The 24458-nt window shown below is 40.0% G+C and overlaps 1 protein-coding gene and 1 pseudogene across 1 annotated transcript in view; one reads left to right on the top strand and one right to left on the bottom strand.

Annotated features, from left to right (window-relative positions):
• Positions 1-24458, bottom strand: part of LOC126184771 (actin-like protein 6A) — a 118109-nt gene that overhangs the window by 73263 nt on the left and 20388 nt on the right. The window lies entirely within an intron of this gene.
• LOC126186144 (5S ribosomal RNA) lies at positions 12360-12477 on the top strand (annotated as a pseudogene).

The following is a 24458-nucleotide window of genomic DNA, read 5'->3' as shown; positions in this document are numbered from 1 at the left end:
TACAGACTTTTACGAAGTTGCTGACGAAACCTCAACTTCTATAGCAACGAGGCTTAAAGAGAGCATCATTCAGGCTGGCCTTTCAGGATCGCAACGACGGTAGATGGTGCGGGCAACTGTTCTGTCAATTACGGGAGAAACCAATCTGCTTTCGTGGAATTGAAAATATGTTTGAAGCACTACATCTTATTACAGGGCATTGTCACAAGCATGTACTGCACAATACTGCGAAATATAGTCTAAAACTGTTGAATCGTTAGTGGTTAAGATATTTAATGAGTTTTCTTCAAGCGCATAGAAGGTAAGTGAGCTGAAGAACTTTCTTGAGTCCCTGCAGCCCGAGTACTACACACTTGTCCGGCATGTTCCAACACGCTTTTTGGCTTTTTTTCTGCTGTAGACAGATTGCTCCAGAACTGGCAATTGTTGAAGTCCTATTTTCTAAGCCCATGAAAATGGCAGTGAAGTGAACGATGAAGTAACACTCCCAGAGATTTACATTTATTTTGTCCACAATGTTATACATTTATTTAATACAAACATACAACGCGTGGAAAGTGATTATATACATATAACTGTAATATATTCTGCATTCCTGAAGTTGCGTACAGAAATTATTAATAGACAAAGAAATAATTTCTTTGGATTCAAGGGATACAAAAGCTGAAAAATGTCCATTATATGAACAAGCAAAATTTCTCAGAGAAGCTCAGCAAGTCCATACTAGGATTCTGGTCTATCTAGAAAAATGGTTTGACTTCAGTCAAGATTTTCGAGCTTAGCTCTCGGTTCAGTCTTGAAGAGCTCCTTGAAATGGAGAACATAATGCAACTTGCAGATTATTTCAACATAAATGTAAACGGTGACGAACTATTTTCTGAAATATGTGCATTGAACGACTTCTTGCCATTCATTAAGGGCTTACCAGACGCAAACAATTCCGACAAATGGGTAAGATTTTTTATGAAATGGCACATAATTTGCTGAAAGTTGTTCAACTTGCGTTAGCAGTGCCAACGTCCAATGCGTTTGTAAAGTCGATTTTTAGTGTGATGCTAAATATCCGGAGCAATGCAAGCAACGGACAAAGTGGAAATTGTGAAAGCCGAACTATTTGTGAATTTTAACTACCGTATGAAATGTTCTGAATTTGCTAAATTTGTGAAATCCGACAACAGGAAAGAACTTTTTAAAGCTGTGAAGTAAGGAAAGAAATACAGCAAAAAAACTAAAAGACTCGCACAAATGGCTGGATCCGCAGTATTAACTGTGAATGTCGTGTTAAATAAATGTGTGCTTCCCGTTGCAGCAGCTATAATGTATGTATTGTGTAATGTGTTGTGAATAACAATAATAACAATGCATTTTTCAATTGTTCAGTTTTGGCTCCAGTTAAGGCTGCGTTCACAGTGGCACCGATAACGGTCGTCAGACGGCGACGCGAAAGGTCGGCCGATAACATCGGACGACAGCTTGGTCACGGTGCGTCCGATATCATTCGCCAGTTTCTGACGGGACCGAGCAGGTTAGGTTACTATAGAATATATTCTGTGTATGAAGTACGTTAGATTTTAACCTCAAATTTATTTTGGATACCACGGCGCTTCTGTGATTGGAGAAGAGTGTTGCAATGCGGCGTTTGCTATTAAAAATGTGACGAATGAGAGATCTGTCTCGAACAGAACGTGTCGAGTACTGTACACACACTCTTCAGTTATTTGAATTACCAGACAAGTTTTACGAAATACCTATCTAGTACGAAAATACGTAGTTTCAATGGTACATCGCACTAAGATATCGACAAAACGCGTTGTTCACAATATGGTTTATTATTAGTATACAGTGGCGACTTCAGTGTATAAAGATTTTGTCAATGAGGTTATGAGCAGATAATTGTGAATTTACATGGTGAAAGTGGATGTTTCTATTATATGATGAATGTACAAAATTTGTGTGTGAGTAAGCAAGTATTATTTAATTGATGAAAGAGAGACTTGTGGTTTCACAGTAGCTCATTTTATTCTAAAAACGGTGAATATTAATGCAATACTGGCAGTTGGTATCATCAGATTTTAATACTGAAAACCTCACTGCTCTTTGAACAATTGCCCAGTGGATATGAGAAAGGACTAACAAGATTTCTGAGGGCAGTAGACTATTATTTCAGATTCAGTGAAGCTTTTAATAAAGAATATCGACTATTACAGTGTCTTTTGTGGCACGTGCATGAAGCATAGCTCCAAAATTTTAAAAATTTCGTAGTATTTGGGGCGTACGAGTGGAAATGTTTACTTTAAAATTAGTTAAAATGGCTCTGAGCACTATGGGACTTGACATCTGTGGGCATCAGTCCCCTAGAACTTACAACTACTTAAACCTAACTAACCTAAGGACATCACACACATCAATGCCCGAGGCAGGATTCGAACCTGCGACGTAGCAGTCGCGCGGTTCCAGACTGAGCGCCTAGAACCGCTAGACCACCGCGGCAGGCTTTAAAATTGGTATTTAGCGCATCGTAAATAGCATCCAACATATCGTGTAAAAACTTTGAAATGTACTTTTCAGCAAGCGGTATAGGCCTAATCACTGGAAAGATGTAACTTCCAGATGTTGAATATCGAAGTGTCACTTCTAGTTTTACCTGAGCCAGAACTGCATCTGTAATGTGAGAATGAATTTTTTTAATAGAGCTCAAATTACACCTCTACAAGCACTCGAAATCTATTTCGTTGAATTTATTTGAAGTTGTGCAGATGTATGTCAGTTAACCTTCCATTACTATCATTCAGCATACCTGTGAAAGACAAACACAAATTGTGGAATAAGATACCCTGAACACCTAAAGCATTGTAAAGTAGAAACACACATGTGCTCCACATATGGAAACTACTTCTGTAACAGAATTTCCAGCCTACTGGCATAAAAATGCCAGTAAACATAACAATAATTTGTAGACAGCTTGTGTCCCCCTTCCAGAACACAAAAAGATCAACTACAGTAACTTCAGTCATAAGATACTCTATCCCTGTCACTTGAGCAAATTATTTTTCGAGATTATAATCTGCACCTAAAATTTCCGATTAAGATTTTCCCTACTAGTGGTTTCCTTTAAACCTGCGATTTCAGTTCATAGATTCCGAATTATGTAATGATTAAATTTTTCTGCCCCAGGATGGCACAAGCTGCTCCTTTGACCAAACGTATCAGTTTCTCACAAACCATGTTTCGTGTCGTGTCGGCCATTAAGATTGGAAAAACAAACTGTTTTGAATTTCACAGATTGTCGTCCGAAATCTGCACGCTCAGTGACCGCGCATGTAATGGCGTACTGATTTGAAAAGATCCGCCGTCTTCGGACGATGTCGGCCGTCGGCGGAATCAACCGATATCGGTGTCACTGTCACCGCAGCCTAACATTGCCAACCCTGTTCCCAGAATTAACGTTTACGACATTTTTTTTCGATCGGGTCAAATTTCTCGTGTTCACAATGTTGACGCGCACCCGATTTAGCGTTTAGCATTTATAATTTTCCCGCGAGTTATGGAGAAATTAACTCACGAAATTTACGTTAAATAACGCTGGCCGTCAATTATTGTTTACAGACTTTACATGGTTACGTTTCTTGACACCAGGTAACTCTACTCAGCAGATCTGAGGCGATAAATGGATAGAAGTCGGAAGAATTCGTCCTGTATCTCCTGCTTCTGTCAAGCGCTACTCACAAGGGAACCTCCCCATCGCACCCCCCTCAGATTTAGTTATAAGTTGGCACAGTGGATAGGCCTTGAAAAACGGAATCAGATCAATCGAGAAAACAGGAAGAAGTTGTGTGGAACTATGAAAAAAATTAGTAAAATATACAAACTGAGTAGTCCATGCGAAGATATGCAACATCGAGGCGAACGAACGTCTAGGAGCGCCGTGGTCCCGTGGTTAGTAAGAGCAGCTACGGAACAAGAGATCCTAGGTTCAAGTCTTCCCTCGAGTGAAAAATTTAGTTTTTTATTTTCAGTTTATGTGACAAACTCTTATGTTTTCATCACTTTTTTGGGAGTGATTATCACATCCACAAGAAAACCTAAATCGGGCAAAGTAGAAGAATCTTTTTACCCATTCGCTAAGTGTACAAGTTAGGTGGGTCGACAACATATTCCTGTCATGTGACGCACATGCCGTCACCAGTGTCGTATAGAATATATCAGACGTGTTTTCCTGTGGAGGAATCGGTTGACCTATGACCTTGCGATCAAATGTTTTCGGTTCCCACTGGAGAGGCACGTCCTTTCGTCTACTAATCGCACGGTTTTGCGGTGCGGTCGCAAAACACTGACACTAAACTTATTACAGTGAACAGAGACATGAATGAACGAACGGACAGGTCATAACTTTGCGAAAATAAAGAATGTAAAATTTTCAGTCGAGGAAAGAATTGAGCCAAGGACCTCTCATACAGCAGTTTCTCACGCTAACCACGGGACCACGGCGCTCCTGAGCTTACGTTCTCCTTTTTGTTGCCTATCTTGCACATGGACTATTCAGTTTGTATATTTTACTAATTTTTTTCATAGTTCCACAAAACTTCTTCCTATTTTCTCGATTGATCTGTGTGTAGTTTTTCAAGGCCTATCCACTGTGCCAACTTATAACTAAATCTGAGGGGGGTGCGATGGGGAGGTTCCCTTGTCAGCATGGTGGCCAACTCTACTGCGCACGCGCAGCTTCGAGATTATTCTCGTCGTAAATCCTTTGCGTTATTCGAACCATATGAATAAAAATAGGGCTAGTTTACACCCATGCTCACTTGCGGCAAATGTTTTTGGTTCAAACACAGCACCAGTTACACATTTTTAAATGCTTAGTAAGTCGTGTTTTAAGAATTAATTCTCGTTATCAAATGCAAATATTAATGTAAGTATTTTTTGCGATGGTTTAAAAAAACAATGTGAGTGATAGTTTGCGTGTATGTGGTTTTCCAAATCACCGAGACAGCACAGTACCTGATAATCTCAAAAAGACGATTAGTGCAGAAGACGCAGAACAACAAATATGCAAGCGCCACACAAAATACTTATGTAAACATTTGCACCTGACAACAAGAATAAATTCTCGAAACATGTCATGTTAAGCATGAAAAAATACGTAACTGGTGCAGTGTTTCATTCCAACGCATTTATGTGATGAATGACAGCTGCAGGCTTTCCAGAAACATCGAAAATCATGTATGTAATTAAGTCAAACTTTTGTACTTCCCAGACAGTTACCAGTTCCAGTTACATCAGCGGTTTTTATTAGATGATAAAGCATTATTAGATAATAAACAAGTCCCAGACTAGAGTTGTCATGCTTATTATGTGCGAAAATGTAAGGGGGTCCTGTACGTAACTTTTATTGCTTAAAACATTATTTCCAACATATTATATTTTCCCACATTTTACACCTTTTTCTAGTCCCTGGAAAAGTGTAAAAACGAGGTTTCACTGTAGTTTGTTTTATGGGAGTTCAACTTGGTTGTAATTGTGAAAGATGTTGCAGAAAAAAGAGCAATTTTGGCAATCAGGCTATAGGAGGCAGTATACGTCTTTCTAGAGCAGGGCGTTCCAACAGTGCCCCCTGGGCAGGTGTGTGCGTGCGGAGGTGGCGGGGAAACAGCATGCGACACTGGGTTTTTGCTAGAGACAGGGAATACTTCCTATAAATTTAAACATTTTCACCAAAAATTCAACATTATCTGAATTCCAGTTCAGAGCAGAAGTTAAGACATGCTACATTATCTGATGCTCATCACACTATGAAATCACTTTATCCCTTAAAAATTGATTGCATTCTATAAATAAGAATGGCGTACAGTTCTTTGACTCAGCAAAATTTCACCTGCTGTAATTTTAATAGGGTAATTCTGCCTTTCTGGAGAAGAATGCTTATTCAAACGTTACATTGTCCATATCCACTATAAGCCTTAGAAATTTACACACAGATCTTATGTTAGTGGATTTGGTCAGACATTCTATGAATAACGCTTAATAAAATACAAAAAGATTGAAGTTTTGAATGTATATGTTTTACAGTAAAACACACACACACACACACACACAATATAATCTCCACGAAGTTTTAAGGCATTACCCTTGATATCTTTAAAATTACAATTTATACCATTAAAAAAGCTCTTAAAATATGTCTGTCTAGGACAGGCTGTTCCAACAGTGCCCCACAGAGCAGGAGCACTCACCAAAATGTCTCACATGGGAAAGGCCACGGACACGGCCAACCGATTCGGCTCAAATTTGGCAGGTCGCTTGTGTACAACCTAAAACGAAGGACTCTAATAAGATATTTTGGCTCAACACCCTCCCGTTTTTGTGAAACTCACCCCTAAAGGTTATGACGAGCAATCGATTCAAAATTGGCGGAATCTATAGATAATCGTAAACAGAGCATTTTTCATCAGGTATGGTGTCCGCAAACGCATACTTTTCCGTAAACCGAAGAAAGAAACTTTTACAACTGCCACTTATTTACCCACGTGAAAAACGCTTTTCGGAGAGAACGCCGTCAAGGTAACTGGCTGGGAAGCCAATCTGGAACGCCGAGAAACAGACTGCCTGCTTCCGGTAGTGCATTGATAATACATCTGTCTTGCAATACTTTTACACACCAAAACACAGCGTCGGTAACTTCCCGCTTGCTGTCGTCTATGACAGGCCCCCAGCTATATATTTCAGCACTGGTCGAAGAGTGTACATCCTCCATTATTCAGATTATGCAGTTGAAAGATATGACACAACAAACAATAACTAGTTACTACGGCAAAAACAGAAAAGCTAATTACTGCAATATACATACAGTGCAAGTCATATGTTATTTACGGAAGTTCACTGTATTCTTTCACAAAACATATTTTATTTATTCGCCGGATTAACGATGAAAAACCATTACGTGTATCCTCGAGGTTCGCGGCAGCCTGAAGATGGAAAACAACTCTTTCCGATTAACTTCTATAAGATTCGTGCTGAACACCCTCACTCTTCGAGGTTCACAACTATGATATGATGAACAGACGACCGGGACAACATAACTCTCCCCGCGTACATTCTGTCCCGTGCCTCGCTGTAAACCAGCTTCGCGCGGTTGGCTATCTGTGGTCCGTAGTGAGGAAATCGCCGCACTCTTACTCAGAGTTGTTTTCATGTGACAAGGCTAAAAAAGTTTCAGAAAAATATGTGTGAAATCTTATGGGACTTAACTGCTAAGGTCATCAGTCCCTAAGCTTACACACTACTTAACCTAAATTATCCTAAGGACAAACACACACACCCATGCCCTAGGGAGGACTTGAACCTCCGCCAGGATCAGCCGCACAGTTCATGACTGCGGCGCCCAGACCGCGCGGCTTTAAAGTTTATTCACGTCGTTTGGGAAATTGGTTTGCCTACCTTATTACAATTATTATTCTGGGTTGAGTTGCGTACCTTATTAAGCCCCCTATCCCTACGAATTCTGATACAAAAAACTACAATAAAAAAAATGAAAATCCTACAGTTTCTTCGAGATTCGAATATGGGTTCTCTGCTTCCCAGCTAGTTACCTTGGCCGTTGCGCAATCGGCGCTCTCCCCGAAAAGCGTTTACCATGTGGGTAAACAAGCGGCAGTTGTGAAAGTTTCTTTCCTCGATTTCTGGAAAAGTATGCATTTGTGGACCCCGTACCTACTGATGAAAAGTGCTCCATTTACAATTACCTATCGATCCCGCCAATTTTTAATCGATTGTTCGTCATAACATTTAGGGATGAGTTTCACAAGAACGGGAGGGTGCTGACCCAAATTATCTTAGAGTCCTTCGTCTTAGGTTGTACACAAGCGACCTGCCAAATTTGAGCCGAATCAGTTGGCAGTGTCTGGGGCCTTCCCATTGTCAGATGCTGTTTGTTGGGGGAAAACAACCTCACTGCTCTTGACCGCATGAAGCTATAATTTACGAAAAATCCTAGTTAAAACAGTGACTGCAATGGCCCTCTTGTAGCAAAGTACTCATTATGCTAATAAGTGTAACTTACAGCATCATTATACACACCTGCAAGCAGTGCATTACGAGCAGGTAGAAAGCAGAGCATACACTGAGCTAGGCTTAAAAATAATACACATCAAGGCATAAGTTTAAAACAGAATTCATAGTACAGAGGTTGTAGAACTATGTAGCATTAGTTCAAGTATTAATACTTTCCTCAACAGTTCAAGCAAGTGCATTACAGCAATGAGGGGTGAGCCTTTTCATTCTCATAAAATCGTGTATGACAGCAGTTACAAAACGTTTATTTCCAAGGGAGTTGCAGGCAGTTGAAGGTGTTTGCCTTTCGAAGCAACCAGTGGATTGTCGAATCCTGGATATGACAGTGGGCTTAGGCAAACAGCTCAGCAAAAGTAGGAAAATTGTCTTGCATTTTTGCTCACTCTTGATGAAAGTACAGATGCTTATAACTGACTGCGCTCAGCTTTCAATATTTGTTTGTGGTGTCGATATGGCGCTGTTAGTAACTGATGAGCTGTCAGGTGTGGTACTGCTCAGTTACCCATCCTTCAAACTGTTTGTGATTAATGGATAGTATGTATTTGCCATGAGGCAAGCTCCATTCTGTAGCCACAGATGGTGCATCTAAAATTATCTAGCATCACCAGGGTTACGCTTCTTGTTTAAAAAATAAATTCAAAAGTGAAATTGAGAAAGACCTTGTGACTTCACTGCTTCATTCAGCACGAGGTTGTGTACTGAAACAGAGCAGCTCAGTCATGTAATTATAGTTCTGGTCAAATGTCTTAATTTTACATATCACAGCGTAAGTCACTGCTGATTCCGATTGCTGGAAGATATGGAAGCCTTGCCACAGAACAGTTTGTTGTGTTAGTCAGAGGAAAATTCTTGAATTTTCATTGCCATTCTGGAGGAAATATCTGTTTTACTTTAAATGAAAGAGGAAGAAATTAACTTAAAGATTTAAAATGGATTGCAGGCTTAGCATTCCTAGCAGGCATAACTATGCATCTCAAAAATTTAAATATATAATGGTAGTGCTAAGTGCAGCTAATAGGTGACATTCACGACAAAATCAGCATTCATGGAAGAGTTACATTTGTTTGAGACCCAAATGAGTAAAGAAAGTTTAACAATCTTCAATCTTCTTTGAAACTTCCTGAAGGTACCAGTTTTTGTGAGCACCAAACTGAGATAATGCAATTCATCATGTCTTTTGAAATAAAACGCCAAGAGCTCACCATTCTGTAATAAAATTGTTCAGCACTCCTTTCTTGGTATCACCCAATGATTTATCAACATCACTCCAGTTAGAAGTTACAGATTAGAAAAATTCAAATCTGATGAAAGACAGATAGTACAACAAGCTGAATTTGTCACGGTGGTATCATCCATTACAGCAAAAAATATCTCCCAAGCTGCACAAAAATGCCACATAGATCATATAGATGTTTGTGTCTACATACTGTTGTGAGCAGCGTTTCTGAGCAATGAAAAGAACAAAAACGAAAGTACAATCTTTTCTTCAGGACCTGACAATGAAGAGCATCTTCCGCATTCACACTGCGAACACTTTGACACTCAATATTTCCACCATTAATCTGAAAAGAAAATGTCAGATTTCAAAAGCTCAATAAAAACATTCAATACTTTTAAAACAATTGTTTCTTATTTCCTTAATTTCCTTATTTCTCAGACATAGCATGATGCTACTTCATAGTGACCACGACTATGAGACTGGTGATTGTGTAAGGTACAGCCGGCAGATTACAAGACTCTGCCACGATGGCCATTCGATTGTTCACTGTGAGTGACAATACTCCATGGAGTAGTGAGTGCTCCGCAGTGCAGCAGGGAGTGTATGAGCTGTACGGGCTTGTTCGAAGGGATATAAGACAGGAACTAATATTGAGCATGGAGCCTCCAACTGCTGCAAATTCTTTGGTCCATTCTTCACACTTTGGCAGATGGCACATCGGATTTAGTCAAATTAGCCATGGCCTTGGAAAGAGGAAAATGCTCTTCAGACTAGTGTGTTGGCAGCACCTGCTCACAGAGGTGTGTACGAAATCAAACTGAAACCTTACAAACTAATCAGGAGATTTATCCCAAAATGTCCTTTTTCTGATAAATATGGCTGCAGATACTGTTGCCTGACATCAGTACTGCAACTGGCTATTGCAGTCGGTGCATGATGGAGAGGTTGATCCTGAAATGCTCTAGTAAAGTAGGGCTTCATCTATTGGGATACATGAACTTTTACAACAATCAGTGTTGAAGGTCTGAAAATCCTCATCAGTTACATTAAGGGCCCTTTGGATGACATGAAAACTATATGAACAATATACTGCAACATTCTCTGCATCTTCTCCCCTCTCCTCCTCCTCCTCCTCCTCCTTCTCAGACGATTGTATTTAAACCAGTAGCGGAAAGTATTTCTGATATTAAGAACTATCCTCATAATACTCTCATACACACATCACTGCTGTGTGCTCTTGCATTGTCCTGTATGAAATAACAATCCCTCTTTTCATTTGCTGTTAGTTATAAAAAAAGTTTACAGCATATTGTTTACAAACCTATCAAAAGTTACAGTTTAGTGGGAAAAGCTAAATCCAGTAATGTGTGTTGCTCCAACTGAACACTAAACTCCTGTTTTCACATCACACAGAAATGATAAGGATTTTCAGAAGTCCAACATTAACTGTTTTTTAAGTTCATGTAGTCTGATAAATGCAGCCACACTTCATAAGAAAAAAGGAGCATTTAAGTATCAATCCTCCCCACCATGCACAGACTGCAGTAGCCAGTATCAGTATCTGAATTCTTCAGTTGATGCACTAAAGTTATTTTGTAAGATTTCAGTTTGATTTTGTGTACAGGTCAGAGCAGATGCAACAAACACTAGTTTGAAGTGCTGTATAGCTAAACCTAATATGCCACCTGCTGAAGTCCAAGGAAGGATCTGAAGCATATGTGGCAATCAGAGCTTTCCTACTCTTATTGGTTCCAACACAACACCAGATGCAGTGTATGCATTGTATGTGAAACACGCCATAAATACTGTTCATACAAGAGACAAACCTACTGCTGAACTACACTTTGTCAAGATAAAAAACACATGAAAAATGAAAGAAAGGTCATTTATGAATATATCTTTGTAGCGATACATATAAAACACTATTTATCCGCACGTAGTACACTCCTGGCTACACAGAACATTAAGAAAGTTATCTACAGCACAATCCTGCACAAAACAACTCAGTATACTACCATTCATCATTGTAGTAACAATTAACATTCAATATGATTACAAAGCCACATAATTGAAATGCATACCCATGTAAATGAAACAAAACTGATCAAACCCCTGAACTGCAAACAAAGTATTAATGATCTCCTTGCACCACTAAGGAACACAGACAATTTGTAGGAAACTATAACTTCGTAACTCAAGCAGTTAATCAGGCCTCAAAGGAAGTGTCTCATGCTCCTAGATTCTGTTAGTGGCACTGCAATGAATAAATTATTCATTGTTTAGGAAATGGGGCAGATAAGCTGTTCCTCAGCTGAGGGGTCATTAATACACAATAAAGATGTAAAACAATGAACAATCAGTACAATAATGATTCTGAGATGTCCCACATGTCAATAAACATGATGCATGAATCATAGGTCACAAGCAGTGATCTGCGAGAAAACCTCTGTTATTTGCATGCAGATCTCTGGCAGTAAGCACAAGAGAATGCTGCATGGCCCCTCACAGACTGTCGATTTAAGTATGCTCCCTACATGTTCCAAAATCATCCCATTCTTCTATGGAATAAATGTCTCTTTGGCAGCACTGCTCAAATCTGGTGATAAAATAAATGAAACAATTTTTAATCATAATGTTTGCGGCCTGACTCATGCAAATACCCTTACTCTCAAATGACTAGAGTTAATGACATTTTGTACAGACATTCATTTGATTGTTACAAAAATGTATCACATCAACTAACTGTAGTGGTATAATAACAAAAAATTTAAAGTCTATTTTATGGATCTGGTTCATTCCAATTTAAGTTGACACATTTTCTTAATCTACAGTACGTCAAACTAAAGTTGCAATTGTATTGTGAAGGCAATCACAGTTGACAGTTTCCCCATCTTTACCTACGTGTGCTATTGCTTCACCTCTGGTGGCCCACAAACAACATATGACAACATGAAAATAGTTTTTTGAGTGGATGAGGGTGCACTTAACTTGAAAATTTTCAAACATTACACAACTGCTTTCTTACAATATTCATATTTACAATAAAAATCAGATAGCCCGATGTTTAGAAGCCAACAGCCTTGTCGCAGTGATAACACTGGTTCCCATCAGATCACCGAAGTTAAGTGCTATCGGGCTTGGCTAGCACTTGGATGGGTGACCGTCCGGTCTTCTGAGCGCTGTTGGCAAGTGGGGTGCAGCGCTTGTGAGACAAATTGAGGAGCTACATGACCGAGAAGTAGCAGCTCCGGTCACAAAAACAGGCAACGGCTGGGAGAGAGGTGTGCCCCTCCATATCCGCATCCAGTGACACCTGTCGAGAGAGGATGACAAGGCGGTCGGCTAGTACTGTTGGGCTTTCTGAGGCCTGTTCGGATGGAGATTAGTTTTAGTTCTATGTTTAGTACTTTATGCAACTGAATACTTCATATATTACCAAATTAAAAGTAGAAATTAAAGCAACCATCAACAAAGCTGGTTTGAATGTCATAGCACTTATTTCAGTATGGTCCTATTAGATGTCAAATGCCCATTCCTTCCTCCCATCTGAGAACTGGTTCTGCAAGTTACTGTTTAACGTGGACTCAAAAATCACTGTAGACTTTGACAGGTTTTCCATTTGGAGAAACATGCAAGCGCGCGTGCGCGCGCTCACACACACACAAACACACACACACACACACACACACACACACAGAGAGAGAGAGAGAGAGAGAGAGAGAGAGAGAGAGAGAGAGATATCCCCAGCACCAGTGATATTAAGGTACACTAAAAAAGGAGACAAAAAGAGGTCTCTCATTCTGATACTTGATCTGTCACATTGATCCATAAAGTTTTCTTCGTTGGACGAGGTCAAGTCTTTGAATATTTACATTATGTGCTTAAAATGGCATAACTAGCTGACTGCATCTGGCCTATCTGGTTTTTAGTTCTACTGACGAAAATGATTGCAGTCTTATGGAATACGGCACATGAGATGAATAACCCTTTCAGACCCTGCAGAGACTTACCATGCATTAATCAAACTGAAGAGGCCTGAAGTTCATCCTCCAAGATGCCACACATACCAAGAACACCATAAAATGGGCATTTTATAAGCAATATGTTGCATATAACTACACTCAGAGTATGGCACACGTGCTTCACTAAACCATTTGTAACTGCATGTTACTACATTATCGGAAGGAAGGATTGAATACAGTGAAGCCACAAATTATATCTCCTTCCCACTGTTATTCTTCAGCAGCAGCCAGCCAGTTAAAAACACTGGCTACAAAACTGATGGTATGATTTTCCAGTGCAAACAATTATGACCCTCTGCTACAGCTACTGTTACAGCACAACAGTTCAAGTCCAATGGAGGTTGGACTAAAATAACGTTTCAATCATGATTAATAAGTAATTCCATATGATATCTTAACATTTGCTGTGACTTGGTATTACTCATAGAGGAAGTGTGCTTGCTTATGTTCAACACCCTCTATAAGTCCACAGCTTTGCAGTAAATTATGAGGTTCTACAAAACAATAGCAACAATGATTTTTTCACCACATACTTGCTGAAAGTCATTAATAAGCCTAAATAAATTATAATGCGTATGATAAAAGTTAACTCGTCCCAAACCCGGCTGTGGAAGAAGGAGGAGGAGGAGGAGGAGGAGGAACACTTCTATAAAAACCCTTGGTTCAGCTGGCTCTGGGTGGCAGTACCTCGTGAAGGCCCCTCATGGGGGTTACAATGAAGATCTCAATGACAATGTTGGTATAAGAGAAGGACTTTGGTATGGAGAAACTCGTGGAAGAAGCAACACTATCTATTCTAGGAAGAGGATTAAATCCAGCAGTACCTGTCTTATACTGAGCTGCTCCCTGGTAGGGATCTGTTCACTATGTGAGATGCAATCTTTCCTGTACATCTTACCATCAAAAGTAAAAGTTGGTTCCAGTTAGCATAGTCTAATCACGAAACCAATAATCAGTATGGATAAGAAAACTTTATGCAATCAGAATACTCTATGGGACCAATTCTCCACCATACCCATGGGTAAAGTGTCAAATAGTCATGTGGATTCTGGGGGTCTGGGGGGACAACTGCATAAAGTTTTGGATGGATTGGAGCACCCTGACAATCACACATGCAAAATTAAATCCAAGCAACTGAACTACAATGCAACTTTAAAAGTCCAGCCTCTCATTAAACTTGGAAAGTTAAAAACAATAACAGATTTCTTACATAAAAGAGCGTTATGAGTGCAGCTGTATAGGAAACTTGCTACAAGGACAATGAACCTTTTGAATCAAACAGATACAAAAGCTACAGAGGAAATCCAAAAGCAGCAGATTAAAAAGTGCGCCTATTTACAGCATAGGTTTCATAATTTCTAAAATGGTACAACCCACTAAATGAAAACAAACAAACAAACAAGATGGATTGATCGATATGACAAGTCTCTACCAAAAAGAAAGAAGGTATGGGAAAACTGGGATGAAAATAAGTCAGGAAAACAGAAACCACCTTCTAGGAAAAAAAAGAGAAGCCACTAGTCTTTTAAAGGAGACAGAAAGTTACTCATCAGCACCACTTTGTGAAGATCTTATACATGATAAGATAAGAAACTATTATCAACTGTTTAAGAAACAACAGACCAAATTTATATCACCAACTTTTCAACTTGTAAACTCAAAAATAAACCAGATGGCTCACTGTAAGTGAAAAACTCTGAGATACCGGCAACCTTTTTTGAAGATTTACTAAAATGCCATGAAACTGGATAAAAATTTATCATTAGCAAACACTGTATTCAGAACAATTACTCAGTGGCCCCAGATTTAGAAGAAATTATATGCTAACTGAAAAACAATCAGGCAGTTTGGTGAGGATGGAATTAAGGCAGAATTATGGAACTCCCTCAATGATGATGTCCTTCTTAAACTTAAAGATCTAATAGGTAAAATCTGGGAGAAAGAAGAAATACCAGAGGAATGGAAAACAAACCTCATATATTGATATTCTTCTTGGGTATGCAGCCAGATAATGTAGTCATCTTGACACAGTATTTCAACAGACCAACTGGCCACCACCATCAGGTGAGTATGCTGATGCACAATCTCAGCAGAACTGAGTTCCCAAAAGAATCAGCAGCTCCTCTATACTCTGCAACTGGCCCACCACATGTGTGCGAGCTGCACCACTGCTGCCCTCAAGTGCATGTCAACTAGTATCAGACCCATGAAAGAAATAAACAAAATGATATACCACTAGCAGAACACTAATTAAAATGATCTTCTGGTTGGAATTAAGACCATTGCTTAATACCAGATAAAACTGGGTTCCATGTCTTTACTTCAAGTGTAACTGTTATCCTGTTAATAATATTATCAGATAATCAAATTTCAATAGATTCCTCTAGAATGAATTTCCAGCAGCGGCAAGCAGGAGCGATCATTTTTAACTCATACATCATCTTATGTCCCTCATTAAGACAGTGTTCTGCCACTATGGATTTCTCTGGCTGGAGTGTGACAATGGTGTTCTATACATCTGTCCTGAATAGTACGGATAGACTGGCCAATATAAGCCATCCCACAATGACAAGGAATTTTGTATACTCTGAGTTTCCTCAGTTCCAAGCAAGGAAGCCCATACTAGGGGGCAAGGGGGAGCCAGGTCCACCCTCCTCCGCACAGCTCTCAGGGAAAGAAAAAAAAAGGTAATCAGGTGTTTTTCTTTCAAGAAAATGGTTAAAAAGTCAGCATTATGCAAGATTTTAACAGGGTCGGAACTGGAACTCTTTTATCGCTACTTACAAGTGTCCATTCATCTTTCAAAATATTAAAAACAGTCCACACAACCAGGTCTAGCCCCTAATCTCCCCCCCCCCCCCCCCCCACAAACTACTGTATGGGCAACCCTTGGTCCCAAGTCATGCTTTACTGACCCAAGAAGGGCTGTAACCTTAGTTGCTGGTATATATACACTTTTGATGTCATATCCTCCTAAAATTCTTGAAATTTTCAAGGATATACTCCCAGTGAAAGTAAAAAAAAGCAACAGATTTACAAGTATTATTTTATGGTTTACCCAGCAGTCTGAACTGAAGAGTATGACATATTTCTTGGTCAGGACAACCATTCGGCTTAAAAACAACTTTAAGATGATCCAATTCCTGCATCAAATTTTCTGCATCAGAAATGGCATGCACCAAAGTGTGCAAGACCCCCATGCACTTGTATGTTGGATGACAGCTGGTCGCATGAAGACAATAATCGGTATGTGTAGGTTTATGATATACACTATGCCCCAAAGTCCCATTGTCATTTCTGTGAACCGAAACATTAAGAAAAGGAAGTCTGCCATCCTTTTCAATTGCCATCCTAAATCTGATACTAGGATGAGGACAATTAACATGATCCAAAAAGCATTTCACAGCATGAATCCATGAGGCCATGCCATAAAAGTTTCATCAATCTATCTCCAAAACCAAATGGGTTTATGAAATGAAACCCTGAGCGCCACTTACTCAAAGTCTTTTATCAAAAGATTGGTGACTATGGGAGGAAAAGGAGGCTCCAAATAGCCATGTCAGTTTGCTCAAAATACACTGATGTAAAAAAATTGCAACACCAAAAAATTATTATTGTACAGTAATGAAATTTTGGGAATACATTAGTCTAGGCCACATATTTAAGTGATTAACACTGCAAGATCACAGGTTAATTAACATTGCAAGGTCACAGGTTAATGTAGGTGCAAGATAAGCCATTGTAAATGTGAAATGCTGCTACATTAATAACTTGTATAACAGCCAAAATGTCGAATGCATGCATGCATGCCTTGTGTTGTACAGTGCCGGATGTCAGTTTGTGGGATTGAATTCCATGTCTGTCGCACTTAGTTGGTCAATATAGGGATGTTTAATGCTGTTTGTGGATGATGCTGGAGTTGTCATCCAATGATGTCCCATATGTGCTTGCCTGAAGACAGATCTGGTGATCGATCAGGCCAAGGCAACAAGTCGACACACTATACAGCATGTTGGGATACAACAGCAGTATATGGGCAAGCATAATCCTGATGGACAACAGTCCCTGGAATGCTGTTCATGAATGGCAGCACAAAAGATTGAATCACCAGACTGACATACAAATTTGCCACCAGGGTGTGTGAGATAACCACGAGAGCGCTCCTGCTGTCTTATTGCCATAATTCCATGTGCAGACCCAGTGTGTCTAGCATGCAGACAGGTTGGTTGCAGGCCCTCAACTGGTCTCATTAACCAACACACAGTCATCACTGGCACCAAGGTAGAACCTCCACCCAGCCCTCCAACGAGCTCTCGCTTGACACAACTGAAGTCAAAGACGGCGGTGGTCTGGGGTCAGTGGAACACACGCTTCAGCGCACCTGTCTCGGGGCTTTCCTTGAAGTAACCTATTTGTAACAGTTCATTGTGATACTGTGGTGCCAACAACTGCCCAGATTGCTGCTGCAGATGCAGTACAATGTGCCAGAGCCACAAGCCAAATACGGCAGTCTTTCCTCTCGGTAGTGTCACATGGCCATCCAGAGCCCAGTCTTCTTGCGACCACATTCATTCTTGTGACCACCACTGCCAGCAGTCGTGTACAGTGGCTACATTCCTGCCAAGACTTTCTGCAGTATTGCAAAAGAAACATCCAGTTTCTTGCAGCCCTGTTACATGACCTCATCCAAACTCAGTGACCTGTTGATAATGTCATCTGTTGCCTTAAAGGCATTCTTGACAAACGACAACTCACCATGTCCAATCTCAAAGGCAACTAACGCTTATGATAAACCTGATTTGCATCCTCATAGTGGCATTTAGACATCATCTTCCAGATGTACAAACACGTCTACAAACTTACATTTATGTCACACTACTACTTCTGGATGTTGCCTCTTTTGTGTCGGTGTATGAATCATTAAATAAGAAATGTATCAATGTTGGTACATGCTGACATAACTTAGTTGTTTCATTGTTGAGTTTCTCACTAATTAACAACAAGGACTCATCCAGGGGAAACCGGGCTGATAAATACCACTAAACTAGAAATGTAATGTTCACATTTTTCAATGTGGGGCCTGAGAACAAAAGCTAAATATTTGGCCAAATTGTTGCTAGGAGTACCCAGATTATTCACATTGGCTAAAGAGGAAGCACATGCTTGTGAAACCATACAATCTTAGAGTAACAACAGCTCTAGGATGATGTTTTCTAAGCACCTCTTCATCAGGAAAGGAGTTCTTCTTAAGGAGTGAAAGAGTCTTCATTTTATTCATTTGGTGTAGTCTTTGATATGCCAAGTCCTCCCATAAAAGATCCACTTTAGCCAAATAACCTCCACGAGAGGGAAAAGCAATGGCACTGCTTTTTTTGCCTGGAAGAATAAGTAAATTCTGATCTTCTCTTATGGATTGGATGGTCGCCTTTTTATACGAGATAAAATATTGCTCTGTAGGGGTGGTGCTCGTCAAAGCTTATGGGAGACCTCCACTACATCTGCAGGAAATCAGTAATAAAAACACTCCTATGTGTGGGAGTAACATTTATACCTTTTTCTATGACAGATAACATGATTATCATCCAGTTCCTTTTTAGTGAGATTCATCACAATCCATCGATGGGTGTTGTCATCATCACATATAGTGGATTAAGCACAAAGCTGGTAAAATGTAAAATGACTGTTTACTGATAGCACTCCTCTGCAATGAGTCTGAAAATGCCCACAAGGAACTATCCATCCATTCCCACGAAGCGGCCGAAAGCCAAGATGAAATCTCCAATTGCAATTAACACACTGAAGCACAAAAGAAACTGGTATAGGAATGTGTATTCAAATACAAAGATATGTAAACAGGCAGAATATGGCACTGCAGTCAGCAATGCTTATATAAGACAACAAGTGTATAGCGCAGTTGTTAAATCAGTTACTGCTGCTACAATGGTAGGTTATCAAGATTTAAGTGAATTTGAATGTGGTGTTGTAGTCAGCGCATGAGCAATGGGACACAGCATCTCCGAGGTAGCGATGAAGTGGGGATTTTCCCATACGACCATTTGACGAGTGTACCATGAATATCAGGAATCCACTAAAACATCAAATCTCTGACATCACTGCGGCAGGAAAAAGATCCTGCAAGAACGGAACCAATCGTTCAACGTGACAGAAATGCAACCCTTATGCTGCAAATTGCTCTAGATATCAATTCTGGGCCATTAACAAGTGTCAGCGTGTGAACCACTCAATGAAACATCATCGATATGGGCATTTGGAGCCGAAGGCCCACTTGTATACCCTTGATGACTGCATGACACAAAGCTTTACACCTCGCCTGGGCCTGTCAACACCAGCATTGGATTGTTGATGACTGGAAACATGTTGCCTGGTCAGACGAGTCTCGTTTCAAATTGTATCGAGCAAATGGACGTGTATGGGTATGGAGACAACCTCACGAATCCATGGACCCTGCATGTCAACAGGGGACTGTTCAAGCTAGTGGAAGCTCTGTAATGGTGTGGGGCATGTGCAGTTGGAGTGATATGGGACCCCTGATATGTATAGATACAACTGACAGGTGTCACATACGTAAACATCCTGTCTGATCACCTGCAACCATTCATGTCCATTGTACATTCCAATGGACTTGGGCAATTCCAGCAGGACAATGTCACCTCCACACCCATCCTGAATTTCTACATAGTGGCTCCAGGAACACTCTTCTGAGTTTACACCTTCTGCTGGCCACCACCACTCCCCAGACATGAACATTATTGAGCACATCTAGGACGTCTTGCAACATGGTGTTCTGAAAAGATCTTCACCCCCTCGTACTCTTACAGATTTACGGACAGCCCTGCAGTATTCATGATGTCAATTCCCTCCAGCACCACTTCAGAAATCAGTCAAGTCCATGTCATGTTGCGTTGTGACACTTTCGAGTGCTCACGGGGCCTCTACACGACATTAGGCAGTTGTACTAGTTTCTTTGGCTCTTCAGTATATAAATCTTTGGATATAAAATTCAGTTGTCCATGAGTAAAATGAATGCATTCATGTACTAGAGCAGCCATTACATTTACATCTACATCCATACTCTGCAAGCCACCATACAGTGTGTGGCGGAGAGTATCCTGTACCACTAAGAGTCATTTCCCTTCCCATTCCACTCGCAAATAGAGCAGGGGAAAAACGGCTGTCTGTGTGTCTCCATATGAGCCCTAATTTCTCATATCTTATCGTAGTGGTCCTTATGTGAAATGTATGTTGACAGTAGTAGAATCATTCAGCACAGCTTTAATGCTGCTTCTCTTCATTTTTTCAATAGTGTTCCTTGAAAAGAATGTCACCTTCCCTCCAGGGGTTTCCATTTCAGTTCCCAAAGCATCTCCATAATACTAGTGTGTTGCTCCAACCTGCCGGAAACAATTACAGCAACCCATCACTGAACTGCTTCAACGTCTTCCTTTAATCCAGTGTGGTGCAGACCCCGAACATTCGAGTAGTACTCAAGAATAGGCCACACTAGCATCCTATATGCCATCTCCTTTATGGACCACTTTCCCAAAATTCCCCCAATTAATCAAAGTCAACCATTTGCCCTCCCTCCTACAATCCTCACATGACTATGTCAAGCAAAACACTACTAACACTGTATCCAAACATTATGGGTTTGTTTTTCCTACTCATCCCCATTAACTTACATTTTTTCACATTTATAGTTAGTCGCCATTCATCACATCAACTTGAAATTTTGTCTAAGTCTTCTTATATCATCCTAAGTCACTCGACCTTGACACCTTCCCATACAGAACAGTGTCATCAACAAGCAACTGCAGATTGCTGCCTACTCTGTCCACCAGATAATTTGTGTGTGTGGAAAATAATAGTGGTCCTATCACACTTCCCTGAGGCACTCCTGATAATACACCTGTCTCTGACGAACACTCGCCGCTGAAGACAACATACTGGGTTCTATTACTTAAGAAGTCTTCAAGTCACTTACATATCTGGGAACCTATTTTGTAAGCTCATACCTTCGTTAAAAGCCTGCAATGGAGCACCATGTCAAATGCTAATTATGCCAGGAAAATCTACATAATCAACTTTTGGCAGTGACACAAAATTTTATCTAAACCACTGCTTGACTGTGCACAACTGGACCCACAACTAGGTGAATATCAAGGTGGATTTTGCAAAAATAGAGCATGCAGAGAACAGATCTGGTATTTAAAAGCTATCCTGCAAATAACACAACTGTAAAACAAAGATACAACAGTTACATTTGTAGATTTCAAGCAAGCACATAATCCCATTAACAGAAAATCCCTCATCAAAATTATGAAACAATCTGGTTTAGATCCAAACACTACAAACAATATCCAATATATATTAACAAATGCTTCATCAAAAGTCAGGTTCTGTGGAGAACTCTCCAAAAACTTTGACATAGAAACAAGAGTCAGTCACGGGGATGGACTGTCACCTTCGCTTTTCAACTGCACTCTGGAGAACTTCGAGAGGAGAAAATCCAACAAGAAAAGAATCAATTTGCGAAACCAAAGAGATAATATCTATGTGGACTGCCTGGAAGTTGCAGATGACATTGTCTTGATAGCAAACAAACAAGAAAATGACAAAATCCAGATCGAAAACCTAACTGTACAAGCAGAAATCAATTTACTATTTTTTCCCCCGCAGACAGAATTTATAACAAACATTAAAGACTTTCCACAGAAATTACTCACAAATCAAAACAAAATCAAAGTCAGCTCATTCAAATATCTAGGTGAATGGCTAAGCACACACAACAATGAGAATAGTCTAAAGATAAGAGCAAATAAGATGAACATTCCATACCAGTACACCAGCAACATATTGGAAAAGACAGCTTTATTGTGGGACACAAAAATTAAATATAATAATACAACAGTGAGACCTGAGGCATTGTATAATGCTGAAACACTAAAACTACTGGAGAAAGGTGGCGTAAACAAAGTTATGGAAATAGAGAGAAGGCTGGTTTGAAGCATACTTAGCCCAAGGACAACAGGGACAGATTAAAACACGCCATGACCTAGCAAAGAGATCTATGAACGTGTAGAGAACATAAAATACACAACGTACAAAAGAAGAATGTTGTTCTTCGGACATTGGCTAGAATGGACTGACAGACTGACAAAGTATATCTTTAGTAAAATTATGAAGCTGAAAGGACAACAGCATGATTTACATTGACACTAAATAACCTCGAAGAAGCAAACAGCAACATAATTGACACACATTACAAGGATTTATTTAAGAACAAAATTCAAAAAGTGATTTTCAGTGACAAATAAGAAAGAAAAATAAAACAGCCTTATAACACTGCACAGCTCCAGAAGCAGAGATTGGAACATATGAAACGAATGTGGGCAAGGAGGAATAAGAATGCACACAGGAAGAAGTGAAGAACCGATTTAATGTACTGTGTACAAGGACAATTTCAATAAATAAATATTAAAATTCGGCAATAGAATGTTATATACAACAGGGATTAGGGACCTCGGTTTAACCATTTGAAGTATCAGTAAAGCAAAATTCATTAATATTCTTTTGAAAGCATGTATTTTGATGTTTGACCCAATGTGACCATGCAAGATAGTGGTATAAAAGATTAAAACTAGTCTTATCTTTGCATTAATTTCAAGGCTTAATACCTCAACTTCAATATGGTTTTCTACATTAGGATTTATATTCATTTGGGTGATGTTACAGTCATATTCGTACATGTCACACTAAAATTACAAAATGTAAGTAAGTGAAACAACCACTACTGACATGTCAACATTTTACACAAAAGTTTGTATAACTAGCTGTTTTCCACTGCTGAGTGTGGACAGCTACACAACAACATCACTGCCTGACAAAAAAATTTCAAACACCCAGAAGGAGTGCAGGAAATGAAATGAATTTACATTATCGAGTCAAATTTATGAAGAACTTTGCGGTATGAGCCCATTTACTAGTATGATGATGTACCTCTCTAGCCTGAAGACATGCCACTGATTTGGTTGTAAAGGGTATAAAAGCCAGTGCATCCTCTTCTGTGGAAAGCTGGCCCACAACTGTTGTAACTGTTCCCTGATATTCTGGATAATGACACGACATCCAAGCTGGTCTCTCAAATGTTCTATGGAAGACAGATCTAGGGATCTTACTGGCCAAGACCTCTGTGTCATGCACGCAATTTACAGACACAGGAGCCATGTGTCGACAAGCACTGTCCTGTTAAAAAAATGTCAAGATGGTGCTTTTGCATGAGAGGTAACGCACGAGGACATAAGATGTCCGTGATGTACCATTGTGCCATCTGAGTTCCCTCAATGACTACCAGCCACAACTTTAAGTGATACATGATGGCTCCCCACAGCATGATGCCTGAAGTCATTGTGCCTCTCCAAACATTGGAAGAATGGTACCTCTTCCTACGTTGCCACCATAGTTGTCAAAAATAGTCATCTGAGGTAGTGCAGTGTGACGCTGGTCATCACCAGTCACTGCTTCCCGGCGATGGCACCAATTCAAATGCAGTTGTTTGTGTTGCGTTGTTAGCAGCAGCTTACATGAGATGGTAATTCATTAGCCACCTGCTGGTGCTCTTCAACAAATGCTGCAGGATGACAAAAAATGAGAAGGGAGTGGATTACTTGTTCTTGGATACCAGATGCAGATGTGAAGGGGGTTACAATGTGCTTTCTGCAGAATATAGCGATCCTCGCTTGTGGTAGTCAGACAGGGTCAACCAGGACCCTTATGACTACTATGCCTGCTCTCATTCCCATGCAGTCCAACACTGGGCCACTGCTAAATCCAAATGCCCCACAAATGTGAATATTCCACAATTTGCCCAGCTGGCCAAATGGATACACAAAACAAGGTACATTTTAAATTCTGTCAGGTGTCAATAATACGTTTCACATGAGTACGCATAATACCTGTGTCCTTCACAGTGATCATTCAACATTTGACGTTGGTCATGCTCCTTATATACCCTACCAGACCTGGTGACACCATTAAACTTGGACAACACTGACCGACTCTGAAAGCTGTTGCTACATGGCACAGAGAATTACAACTCTAATCATTTATATACCTGCCAATGGTGTGAA

Source organism: Schistocerca cancellata, chromosome 4 (genome assembly GCF_023864275.1).
Source record: "Schistocerca cancellata isolate TAMUIC-IGC-003103 chromosome 4, iqSchCanc2.1, whole genome shotgun sequence".
NCBI classification, from domain to species: Eukaryota; Metazoa; Arthropoda; class Insecta; order Orthoptera; family Acrididae; genus Schistocerca; species Schistocerca cancellata.
The sequence above is the reverse complement of the archived record's forward strand: the minus strand, read 5'-3'. Positions and strand labels throughout refer to the sequence as shown.